The 13,343-nt window shown below is 37.1% G+C and overlaps 1 protein-coding gene across 1 annotated transcript in view; it reads right to left on the reverse strand.

Moving 5' to 3' along the window:
- The window catches only part of lmbrd1 (LMBR1 domain containing 1), a 65,745-nt gene that overhangs the window by 2,489 nt on the left and 49,913 nt on the right, over positions 1-13,343 (reverse strand). The gene's annotated exons all lie outside the window — the stretch shown is intronic.

Below are 13,343 nucleotides of genomic sequence, written 5' to 3' on the forward strand. Positions count from 1 at the left end.
TTTTTAATACACCAGTAAAATCAAAATGATAAAGCCCAAAGTAATGTGTAATTCGGTTTGAAAAGAAAAGAAAACTGTTTCAACAAGAGAGTGCAACTGCCTGTATGTGTGTGGAAGGAATTCCTCTGCACTTACATTGCCTAAATGCAAGTCATAAAGTTGCCGAGAAGGGGTTTTAAAAGAAATCAGCAGCATGCACAAATACAACTTTCCTTAACCCAAAAAAGCAGAAGTTAAAATACTGTAGCGATGGTACATTCCTGACCTAGGGAAAACTTATTGGCCATAAAAATTCTGAGCTTTCTTTGTGATTCCTGAAGAGGAAGGCTGAGGAATCTGGCCGTAAGTAAGAGTAAGAGTCAGAATTTTTTCAAGCTTACTTTCAAAACTGTTGTTTTATAAATATTTTTCGAAAATATTTAAAACTTTATGATTAAAAATTCCAAAAGAAATAAAGTTACAGCAAACTGTTTAATTTCATAAGATCTCCCACTTAACTAAAGTGCAGTCAAAACCATCCTCTGTAAAACGTAACCGTTTTAAATTAAAAGTCTGCTAAATCAAACTATCCTAAGAAATCCTCCACCATTCTCTATTTTTGATTAATTGATACAGAAACCCCCGAAGGAAGGAAGGACAGAGCGAATCATAAAAGTAAGAAAAAATAGATTTCCGACCGATGAGGAAGAAGTTAAGAGAAGAAGAATCGTGCACAGGTAAAGGAAGTGAGAAGAAAGGAACGACCACAGACAGACAGACTGAGGGGACAGCATTTTTGTCTTTAGAGAAATATGAGAAGTAACTTCTCTTTTGTGTGGACTACCATCCAGAAACACAGCATGAGTGCAATAAAACGTGACACATCTATCGCTACATGGTGTTTATAATTGCACAAGTGTAGCACTTGTTATACATCTGTGTTATAAAGGAGTCCGCACTCACTTAAGAGCCAAAAACAGGCTGCTATTACTACATGGAGCTGTGCCTTGGGCAATTTTGTCACTGTAACTAAAAAAGACAACCGGTCTTCTGAAAAGAGGAAAGCCATGTCACTGTCAATGTGAATATGGCTTAACCAGCTGATAGAACTGGGATGATGTAAGATTTAATGGAGCCTTGCATCAAATATATCCAGTATTACACATTGAAAAGGCGAAAGGTAAAAGCGCGACACGCAAGAAGACACCAACAAATTGTCAAGACAGTGAACCATAGGGTTATGGGTTATTCATGTAACCCCGATTCTCTGATGAAGTAAGAGGTGTGCAACTTCATCTGGGACCCTCTCAAACTCTCCAGGTTTTTTTTGAAGTGCAAATGATATATGTTCTTTCAAAAAGTCGATAAGATCTAAAAATAGTACTGTTGTTGTATATAGTGGGTTCAGACTAAGTTCAATATATGTTGACGATATCCCATTGTTACCTTTCAATTAGTAACAATGGCTTTATTCTGACTGATGTTTGCTAAAACCGTTAACAAGGACCTTTGATTACAGTTGTTAAAGGTTTCAACACTTCTAAATTTTTGATACCTCGTGTTTAAAATGATACAATCTCTATTAATTATAGATTTGATAGAATCTAAAGTACTAAGGTATAATGAAACAAAACAAATCCACAATCAGATTTTTGACCCATGGCTGCGCAGATGAAATAATGTTGCCTGGATCGAGACCTTGGAATCCATCCACTCTAACAAACTGACTGATTCGTCTGGCATTGTGACACAAAACAGCAGTTTCTTGGATAAAATAAAAACCAGTGCACACATTGGGGGGATTAGCCAATCAGTGCCATGGGCGGGACAAACACCGTTGTCAAGCTGTTGTCCTGAGTAAGCACAATAATGGTGAGCACTACAGATAAGACAAATGCTGCTACTGAGGCTGTTCTAAATTGAGGTCTTCTCATTATCACGTGACATTGTAGTGTTTTGTTCCTGTGGAAATTGATTAGGGTGGATGATATGTCAGACTGAGAATGGAAATGAATTGTAACATGTTGAGGATTTTGTCTAACATCAGGAACTACAGGGAAGATGATCAACTCATTCTCAAAGGTTGGTAAAGGTAAAGGTTGGTAAAGGTAAAGGTTGAGTGAATAGTTCAACTATTTTTTTCTGAGCAGTGTTGGGAAGTAACTAGTTACATGCCACTTCACCTTCACCTTCTTTTCCGCTTCTCCGGGATCGGGTCATGGGCTACATGCCATTAACTAACAAATGTAATTGTAATCAGTTACAGTTACTGTAAAATTATGTGATTAAATCAAGATGTTGGTTACAGAGGGGTTACATCAGAATATATTCTTTTTGGTAAAGAACTTTTTTGGAGAATATAACATTCATTCTGTTGCTTTGCATCTTTTAAACCCATCTGTTAAATCAATTCAATTTTATTTATAAAACCCAATATGACAAATCCCAATTCGCCTCAGAAGGTTATACAACATACGACATCCCTCCTTGGAGCAAAACAGATGAGTTATTGAATCTTAGCTAATAAACTGTTGAAATGTTAAAAATGCTCTATAATCTATAATCTGGTCCATCTGTGGGCGGACTATACAAATAAAGACTTAGTGTTACTTTTTCTTTTACCAGTACTCTGTGTGGGTTGTTAATTTTAACAAGGAAAAAATAACTGTTTGCTCAGCCTGCTGCCCCCCCGACCCGACTCCTGATAAGTGGACAACAATAGACGGATGAACGGATGGAAAAAAATAATCTATTTAGTGTATTGTGTTTTTTTCTTCTTGCCATGAATTTTATACTAACATTTTATTGATGTTTAAAATTCTGGTATCGTGACAACCCTACCTTTGGTACTCTACTACTAAGTGCAGCCATAGTCATGAATAAATCAGTCAAGAGAACATTTCTGTTTAGGAGTGATGTCCTCACCATACAGTAGACTCAACCACAAAAAAGTTTGAAAAGTTTTCCTATCCAACTCACTGATTTACCAAACAGCAGCTTACTTACTTATTTAAAAAAGGGAGATTTGTGTAAAAAGTGAAAGGAGTAAAAACTTCAAAGTTATACTGTCATAATACATTTAATGAATCACTTTGAACCTGACACTATCCTCAAAGGTATCCATTTTCTGGGTGCACCTTTCAAACTGGCCCTTGCAAGCAAACTCTTGAGTGTGCTATGACCAAAAACACCTCAATCAGTATTGAATACGGCCTGTGATCATGAATATAAACATAAAAAAATGTGTTTATTGCAAATAAAATCCAAAAGCTCTCTCCGTCTGTGGAGCAGCTTGGTGCTTTGTGTTGGTGACATCACCTTTGAATCCTAGCGCTCCAGTTTTCAACAGAACTTGATGTGGCTATTGATCTGACTGGGATAGACGGCGGGAATAATATAAGAATTCTAAAGCCGAGTCATTGCTCTTTATGTGCATGAATGAGTATTGGCAAGCATGGGAAAATGCTGATGACGTCAAATGCGGGAAGTGCCAATGATATGCGTGCAGTGTCTGGGTCTCTCTTCAGTGCTCCAATTGTTTTTGTGTGATAACACAAGAAGAAAGGGAAGAGGGGGAAATGCTTGCCTTCAGATCACATGTATTCATTAGCTCAGCCATGCACACTAAAGCAATAAAGGGAGAAATATTTCAATATACTCCTAATCAGACTTGTATAATTTCGACAGAACAAGGCGAGAGAGAAAGTCCACAAAGCTTAAGTGAAGACGAACTGCACTGTCTGGCTATGTTAGAGAGCCATCTGGAGCATTAACGCTAACCCTGCTGAGCTGCTCCTATCACACTGTTTCTTACACAGCTCTTCACACTGACTTGAACCCCATGAACAGTACAATCAGACTTATACTGAGCTACATGACATCAAGGTCTGCAGCAATACCTCCATGTGCTTTAGAATGTATTCATTAAAGTGAGCATTTTCAAAAGCTTTCCCCTTCAGAGTGCTGAAATTTTAATTCCAGGTCTGTGCTGTTTCATCTACGGCAAAGATTAAAAAGAGTGGCTCTAAAGGTTTACTGACAATCAGCTTGTACTTTACCGGGATCAACAAATAATAGAAAAAGTAAGTCGATCTTCATCCCCCGTGACCCCACTCTTTCCCTCCAGTACCTCAGCCATCTGTAGCTCTCCAGCTGCTCACCTGAATTGCAGGGCTCCGAGTGGGACCTGCAGATGGTTCACAACAGTGGTCTGCCTAAATATATTATCATGTACACCACTGACCCACTTCACCTTGAAATCATTACCGTTCTCCGATAAGAGCACGGGGCAATGTGCAAGTGCAGGTAATTTCACCTTGACTCATGATACCAGGGTGAGTGCTGCCCCATGTAGCATGATGCATTATGTATAACTTTCATCCCTGCATTCCAACACAAACACATGCATAAAAACCCTGAACGAAAACACACACACACACACACACACACACACACACACACACACACACACACACACGTACACATTGTGTTCCTTGTGAAAGCCTCTCTCTATCAGCGAGCACTTGTGTCCCTACACTGTATGCTTTTACTCTCTCTCCATCTAAAAAGCAACAGAGCACTTCAGAGCAATTCCAGTGTCCTTTGAGGATGCTGATATTTCTTCAACAGAACTATTTTCAAATTTTTTGGCTTCTCACATTTTCAATGAACGTTCACCAAAAGCAACCTCAGTATTAAATCTTGGGCTTTTCACTTGAAGAAGAAATCCATTAGAGCAGTGCTCAAGACCTTCAGATGCAGACACAAAGGACAATGTGTCTTAGTAAACAAACTACTCATTCTACCGACAAATAGCAAAGAATGAAAATTACAAACTTTTACAACCAAGGTTTCTACACACTTCTTGGTAATTTTTTCACACCAAATATGAAATCTGAGTCCAAACAACTAAATGTTTATTGTGTTAATAAATGGTTTGAAATTGTTTTTTTTTTTTTTTTACTGCAGCTCTTACAAATTAAAAGCAAACACAGACAGGTTCATCTCTGCCCAAAGAGGAAGTAAAGTAACAGGCGCTCCTTATACTTGCGTATTATTTTTCCTCAACACATTGCACAGATAATAATATTCTATCACCACCATATTTTTGTGTCTTTTACAAATGTTTTATAAATAAGAGCACTGTTTTACTGTGTCCATGGTGATGATGATGAATGCAGCCATACAGTTTTCCGTTTACTGATAACTGCATCACTGCATAACTCATAAATGTTCAGACAAGCTTAATATTTGGGTCTTTGTGAAGCTATATAAATATGCAACCCATAAAGCATCTTCTTGCTGTATTAAATCTTGTTTTTTTCACTTGTAGAGAAAATCCATTTGAGCAGGGCTCAAATCCTTAAGATAAAGACACATGTATCAAGTAAACTAACCACTCATTATTATTAGAAACCTAGGTTCCCACACATTCTCCATTTCAAAATGTCATACTTTTCCAGACAAAAAAATTCTGACTTCTCTGTAGATTTTTCAAGCCATATTTACCATCTGAGAACACACAGCTATTATTATGTATATAATGGTTTTAAAAATCCAACTATTAACATATATTTCACATTTTGGCTATGTATGCTATTTTGTTGCTGGATGACTGTCAGAACATTGTAGCTTATAAATCAATTCACACCAAACCCAGACAAGTTTATCTCTGCCCGAAGAGGGAGTAAGCTAAGCAGTGCCACCTAGACTTTAACATATTGAATAAGTAATGTTATATTATTGTTCCTACCAACTTTTATAATGAAGAGCCAAAAATGACATGAACAAAGTTAATTTAATTTTTGCGACATCTGTGCAGCCTTGTTTATTCACTGCGTCCATGGAAAGTAGATGAATGAAGCTATAAAGCTTTTCTTAAACAAATAACTGCTAGGTAAATCACTGCATAATCAGAGACATATTTAAAATTTGGTTATTTTTGATGCTATGTATACATGCAGTTCAAAGACACTGCAGCACTTTCTTAGACCACTAATTTAGTTGCGGATGTCCAGATTTGGTACGGTTATACTGTACTGCACTTTAGGCGGAGCTGTTTTGCAGGCTGCTGCCTAAAGGCAACTCTGCGTAAGAGTGTGCATTCACAACATACTTCATGCATTGCTTTAGACCACATTTAAGCACTCTGTGCTAAACATTCTGGCTGTTTGCCCTAAATGTCATGAAAAAAACCCTTCTTAGATGAATAATTTCTTTTTAGAAATTTTATATTTTAGAAAACAGTGGAAGCACGGTGGAAGCACAAATATTATTCCAATTATCTTTATCTTATCTTTATCATTAATATATTTTATTCGATACTTCTCCAGACTTAGAAATTACTAAAATCAAATTCCATACTTTTTGATACTGCATAGGAGTCATGTACAACAAAGCTCTTAAATTCTACTACGGATGCAATCTACTTTCAACATAATTTTGTTAAGATCTGGGCATCCCCTACATCACTAAAACTGAGTCAATAACACAACTTGTGAGCAACCCTCCAGTTATTTTGATTTTTCGGGGGTACTGACAGATGTACATCTAATATTCACCCCTCTTTTAGCTCTGTTTTTGTCTCCACCAACTCTTGAGGGGAAAAAAATGCTTTTTAGCTGCCAAATGCTCCACTATGTTCACCAGCTGATCACTAAGTGTGTCTGTCTGCTGTTTGCTGCTGGGGTGGTAGTGTACAACTGGTTTATCAGAGCCTTATTGAGAAAAATAAAGTGTAAAATATTGATTAGAGCTGCTTTAAGCAAAGAGTATTAATTTAATAATATATAATGTGCCTGCATTTGCATTGCAGGCACCCTAAATTATAAATCTTTGAAGCCAAATCTTGATTGTTAAGTCTTTATACATCTATTAATTCATAGTGGAGGACTTTTTCCACAATACCGAGCAAGCTGTGAAACAGTATTTTCCTTTAAAAGGTAAGGGGTGTCTGCAGATTACAAGATGGACATTTTCCTTTCAAGAGAATAACATTTGATTGACATATTCCATTGTAACGCAAATTGATGATGATCCCCTTGATACAAAGAAAATGACTATTAATTTGTGTTGGGGTTGAGGGAGTCTCCTGTTGAAAATTGCTTGGGCATCTGACATCTCAGAGGCAAGACATAAAATTACGACCATCTTCCCCCTGAAGCTCTTTAAAACAATGCAGTGGAAACTGGCAAGTTGCTAGGAAACAGACAGCAGTCCATAGTGTGAAAACACTCCTCTGTATTAGAAGTTTCATCTCTGGGATTCAAATAAACTGATATGTCTTGCAAGGTAAAATCTGGACTTCATCTTGTTAAAATCGTTAAAATTCAGCTTAAACTGTCAGCAAGACGTTTATACAGAATGAGGCGGGCTCTAGGGGTCACATACCACAATCAGTATAATTCTTTTTCTGATAGTGTCAACCTTAGCAGTGAAAAAGGACAAGAAAATCATCAGCAGAAAAACTGGAGCAATGACCCAGAGGGCATTTATTGGCAAATTGAGTGTATGTGTCAAGAACAAAACCTTGGGTTGGATGTATTGATAATAAGAGTGAAATAAATGCTCCTTCCTAGAAAAAGTTGGGGTTTCTTTTTTAAAGGTTTAGAGCTGCGACTCCATAATAAAAATGCTGTTACTGACACACTTAAATTTTGTACTATGGTTTAACTGTACACAAAATACACAGGGCTTATTGAGAGAATCTGACAGCTTTAACTCTAGAGAGTATTTCGGTTTTGAGAGAAAATTGAGTCAGGAGTGGTGTGGACAGAATGTCATTAAAATCATTGATAGGACTGTCCAGGGAACTAATGTAACCAATAATGGGAGTTGCAGATGTGATGATGGAGGCATTAACATGGCAGCAATAAACAACAAGGACGACAGTTAATTTCTTGGGTGAGGGATGATCATTATATAGACATGAAGACAGATAAATCTGTGATGGAAGCAGTCATAATAAAACAAAATCAAATGCATCAATGAGCAAGGTAAAGGCCAATTTAAATGGGTCTGATGGATCATTAACATTTGAGATCCTCAAATATTAGAAAATTAAACAAAAAACAAAACAGAAAACCCCTTAAAATGTCATATCATCCAACAGGGTGTTCTTTGATGATATGATGATATGATGATGTAAGTACAACTGCATAAAAAACAACATCTTGACTGACAAAGGCAGATGTTAGATGTAGGACTTAGATGCAAGTCAGAGTTTTTGATCAAAGCAACTCACCCACCGTGAGTAGCAGCGTGAGCATCATGGTGGTATGAATAATTTGAGAGAGCAGCCTGGTCTAATGCTGAGAATTCCTCAGGTTCAGCCAGACTTCATGATGCCATAAAAAAAGTTTAATTTGATACATTAATTAAATTACTTATTAAAAGAACTTTCAAAATAAAGTGATTAAATGCAATAAACCAAACTTGGATTCGGTGCTGCGTGGGTTCAAGTTTGTGTCAATGGCTTGAGAGAAAATTAGTATGGATATAAAATGAACCTGACGAGGATGAAATGTTTTTCGAGCTAAAATAAACAGCTGCTAAAATAAGGAGGGAAGCAGCATCACTTTTGTGCAAAGGACCAGTATCCTGATTCTTTTTTTCCTTCAAAAATTCATATGCTGTGTTTAATTACAACCTGAAGAAGACTTCAAGGTTCAGGTTGTCTGGGGCCTTGGTAACTAATTCCTGAAGATTCATTTCCGTTTGAGTACATACTCCAAATGAGTAATGGCGTGGTAATGACCTTAGAGTACATAATGGAGAGCTTGGCACTGAGCACCTGCTCATCAAGGTGTTAGCGTCATTACATCACTGTGACCAACTGGCGAATCAGTTACCACCTTGACATCTAACCTCTTTTTTTTTTGCCTTAGCTGTCATTTGATTCAGTGTCACACTGAGGCTTATTACAAAGTGATGCCCTTCTGAAGCCATTTTCTAACACAGTGGATTTCCATTCTTATTTTCACATCAACAGCAAGGAGCCTGAAATTTAAAGAATATGCAGATGTCAATTCATATTCATGTTTGTGAATCTCTTGGTCATGCTATGGTAAAAAAAAAATTCTCCAAGGAGACATGGCATGAAGAATACTATACTGTTCACAAAGCGTACGGGTATAACAGACTGACTGATTTAATGCTGTGGCTCTGGATTTGATTAAAAATAAATAAATATGAAGAAATATAAAAATTCCAAGAGCTTACTAACATGTTCCTGAAGCATAATGCATTCACACTTGATGGAAAAAAAATATTACAACAAATATAATGTGAATAAAAGCTTAAAATACACCAAAACACAGTAAATGCACATATTGCTACTGTACGCATACTACATTCTTCTATACCAATTATTACATTCTCTAACCCTGACCCCAACCCTTATTGTGTTGTATGTATATTTTGGTATTCAGATATTGGTTGCGGTCTATTGAAGTGCAATGCACTGACTTGAGGGAAAAATTGTGTTCTAGTTTTCTAGTTTGTTACAGATGTCTACACAATAAAGATTAGGATCAGGGTTAGAGACTGTATTTATGAGTATAGTAAGTGTGTGTACAGTAATAGTATTTGTGCATTTGGTACACATTCTTCTATGCTAGCATGTTGTATTTTAATTATTGATAATAAAAAAATATAAATATTATGACAAAAAATGTTTTCACGGTAACTATCAGTGGATCACCTTCACTTTTTGTCCTTAATTGTAGGTCAAATGAAGACTTCTTAAACTGAAGTTGTTCAGATTAAAACTAGAACAAATGACCCTTCAGCAGATTAGTGAAATATCTAGATGAGCTGGTTGGCTGACTGACTGGCATGTAGCCATTTAGTCCTCACCACCCATCCCTCTCCCTGCCTCTTCACTGCGACAGACATTTAAAAAAAAACGCCTCATACCAAGGGTAGATGAGGTACTCTCTCCTTTGGATAAAAACCTGCTTTATATAAGACAGAGTTGCACTCTTTCACCAGACAAATCTTTCACCTGTTACTTGCTACAGTATAGCGGTCGATAAGCTTTTGATTGTATTCCCTCTCAGTCGCATGTGTTGTCTCTGCTTGACACTTCCTCCTCCTCATGGTAGGTGGTACAACGGCTGTTATGAAAGCCATTTCCAAGATGGCCAAAATAGGATCCGTATCCCTAAGCTGGTCAACAGGGAGAGCAGAAATACTACACTGTCCTAAGGACTCTGGCACCACGACCCCTTTATTATAACAGTGCGAATTAACAGATCCCACAATCCTTTGACATGTGACCTCAGTAATTAACACTGCTTGGACCATAACTGATTTCTGTTCTTACTAATTGAGGGTCCTGTAGTGCCAGCAACACATTTGATTTCATTTCACTCACTTAATCCAGCTCAACGTCCACAGTTATCTTTAATTTCTCATTGAGACAGATACAATACAGCTTCGGGGCTGCAATAAACAACAAGACAAAGCCGGGAAGAATCAAGGCTGAATCTGTCTGAGTTAATTGGGATAGTTGTGGGACAGAAAACAAATGATTTGTTTGAGAAAAACAAACAACCAAAACAAAAAAATCCAATTAATTTCTACAATTCCAGCTGAACTGTTATGTAAACAGGAGTATTATCGGCGTTTGTGTATGTAATTACCGTATCTTGGCGGTATTGGCATTACTGTCAAGTATAAAAAATAGTTGAATTAATTGAACGCAGCCTTATATATCACGTAGGTAAATGTGATTAAAGTGCTAGTTCACCCCCAAATGAAATTTACATATTATTTTCTCTCACCTGTAGAACTATTTATTAGATTGTCTTGGTGTTAGTTGTTGTTGAATATCAGTCGTAGAAATGTCTGCCTGCTCAAAGCCCTGAGATAATCTGCAGACTTTGTTGTGAGCAGTTTCAGGTATGGACTAATTTCTTGAGACCTGCCAACTGTATCACTGTCACTGCACAGAGGGAAGCGCTCTTTTACTGCTAGCTCACCAAATAAAGCATCACATATCATATTTTTATTGTATTTTAAATTTTAGTTTAAGCTATTGCTATTGCACATGTAATTGGTTCTCCTTATAAATTATGTAATGATACAACACAGTGATGAACGATTTTTATGTCTAAAAAAAAACATGATTCCATCTGAAAAAAGAACACCATGCGGCCATGGAAAAAGCAACCACTGATCACTGATTGTCTTTTGTGCACAGTGCCACTGATTCATTAGAAAAGGGTCCAAAGAGGTCCGCTTCCTCAAATGTCAAAGACATTAGTCCATTAGCACCTCCACGTTGTGTAACCCTGATATCGTCGCCAAACACGAACTAAACCCACTGCTAAAAGACCAACCAAATATGTGGATCACCTCTGGTTCTAGTTGAGCTTATCAGTCTCAAGATATTAAGAAAAACTACATAGATGCACTTTTCTGTTCTTTCTTTCAACAGAAAATCACACAAAATTATTTTCATAATATATTCTGTGTATGAATACTAATAAACTGATAAATATATTCAATATGAAGTAATTTTTAAATCTTGAAGAATCTGTAAACAAATGCAGCAATTTCCTCTGGACATCTTCTTCCCTTTTCCCACCCATACTAGTTCCCAATAAATTACTGGGATAACCTTTTGAGGCACTGCTAATGATTATTTTTACTTTTCCCACATACACTTGTGTCTTGCACCTTTATTATCATGAGCATTAATTATATTTTGATAATTTGCTCTGCATATAAACACTGATGAATTGACAACACTACAACCCTATGTGGCCTTTTTCTGTCATAAGCGAGACAATTGCAATCCGATCTGTATAATTTTTTTCATTTCTCTTTTTCGTTTACAACGTAATGTTTAAACAGATCTCTTTGTTGATCACTAACATGCTGGACAAATTTGCACAGCAGTTAAGCTGGACTGAAGTCAGTGACTGTGCAGTCCATTGTGTGTCTGACATAAAACGAGTCTGGGACATTGCATCCTCTTTCTGTGTAGGTTCAAGATGATACTTTATTTTTTACTTTCTTTATTACCTCTTAAGTACAGGACCACATTTAAAAGGGTGGCCCAATAACAAATGATGTGCCATCATGTCAATAAGGCTTTGAAGATGCATAGCAGTGCTTTGAACTGAGGCATTAGGTAAACTCAAACTTTTAAGCAATGCTGCTTAAGGTTGCAGGGATTTTGCAATAGTTTAGCAGTAGGGTGTGTGCAATATGTATTATGTGCAATGTATGTGCAATATTTTGCATGAGCAGTTTGCACTATGTGCAATGTATTGGTGTGATTTGGTAGCTAGTGCTCTTTTGTTCATATGTGTTTTGTTATATTGTGACTGTGAAGGCATTTATGGGCGCAGCATCTATGTCCAAGACAAATTTCCCTATGGGAACAATAAATGGTATGGAATGGTATTTATTCAATATGAAGTAATTTTTTCATCTTTTAACACATGCTATGACATAGATGGGAATAAATGGGGCAATGGACAATCCACCAGATTGTGGTAAAGCAACACTTACAAATGCTAGCCGCCATGAAATTCTACAAAACAAGAAAATGGAGCGAGGCCAAGTGTGCGTGTACGCGATGGCCGAGGTGGATACTCACTCCTGAGCAAACCTCAGTCCCTTCGCTCAGCAGTCATGAAACAAGACATGAGAAACGTATGCTGGTTGTGAGGAGCTGCAGCATGTATTTGTTCAAAAACTGCAAACCACTACTTGATAATTCACCGCTAAAACGTACATGTGATTAAACTTCACCACATTCACCATCACTCTCTCTCTGGCTCCAGCACACACTCTCTCCGTACACTCCCATCAGCAGAGTCTTATGGTTATTTTGCGGGCTCCATGTGAAAGCATCCTTCCTCAGGTGAAAATAACCTTTTACATGCTTGTCCCTGCAAGGTTAGCACTTTCATTCCCAAACTAGTACTGGCATTTTTGCCAAAATATTACTGGGGTGGGAGAGTGGAAGGAAAGATGTCCCTGAATATTGATCTCTGTTCATGTTAAGACATGACCCTGTGTAAAAACTTTTCCAAAATATTTCAGGGACTGACTGCTTGTGTGGAAGGGGCTCAACAGCATAAAACACCTCTTCCTATACTTTAACTATTACAACAACAATAAGCAGCAACATCTTGTGTGAGTAAGTCCACAGTGATTAAATATCAATTTATAGGTTATTCAAAGCAGCTATCAGCAAATTAATTTGGGCAACGCCTATTTGCAACAAAATGTGAAAAACATTTTGAAAAATACAGTTTAGCCCACCAAAAGGTAGGAGAGAACCAAAATGCATGTGTCTACACATCAGATTACTGTAAACAAATAATATCTTGCCTTTAATCTCTGCT

This window comes from Plectropomus leopardus, chromosome 15, assembly GCF_008729295.1.
Source record: "Plectropomus leopardus isolate mb chromosome 15, YSFRI_Pleo_2.0, whole genome shotgun sequence".
Taxonomy (NCBI): Eukaryota; Metazoa; Chordata; class Actinopteri; order Perciformes; family Serranidae; genus Plectropomus; species Plectropomus leopardus.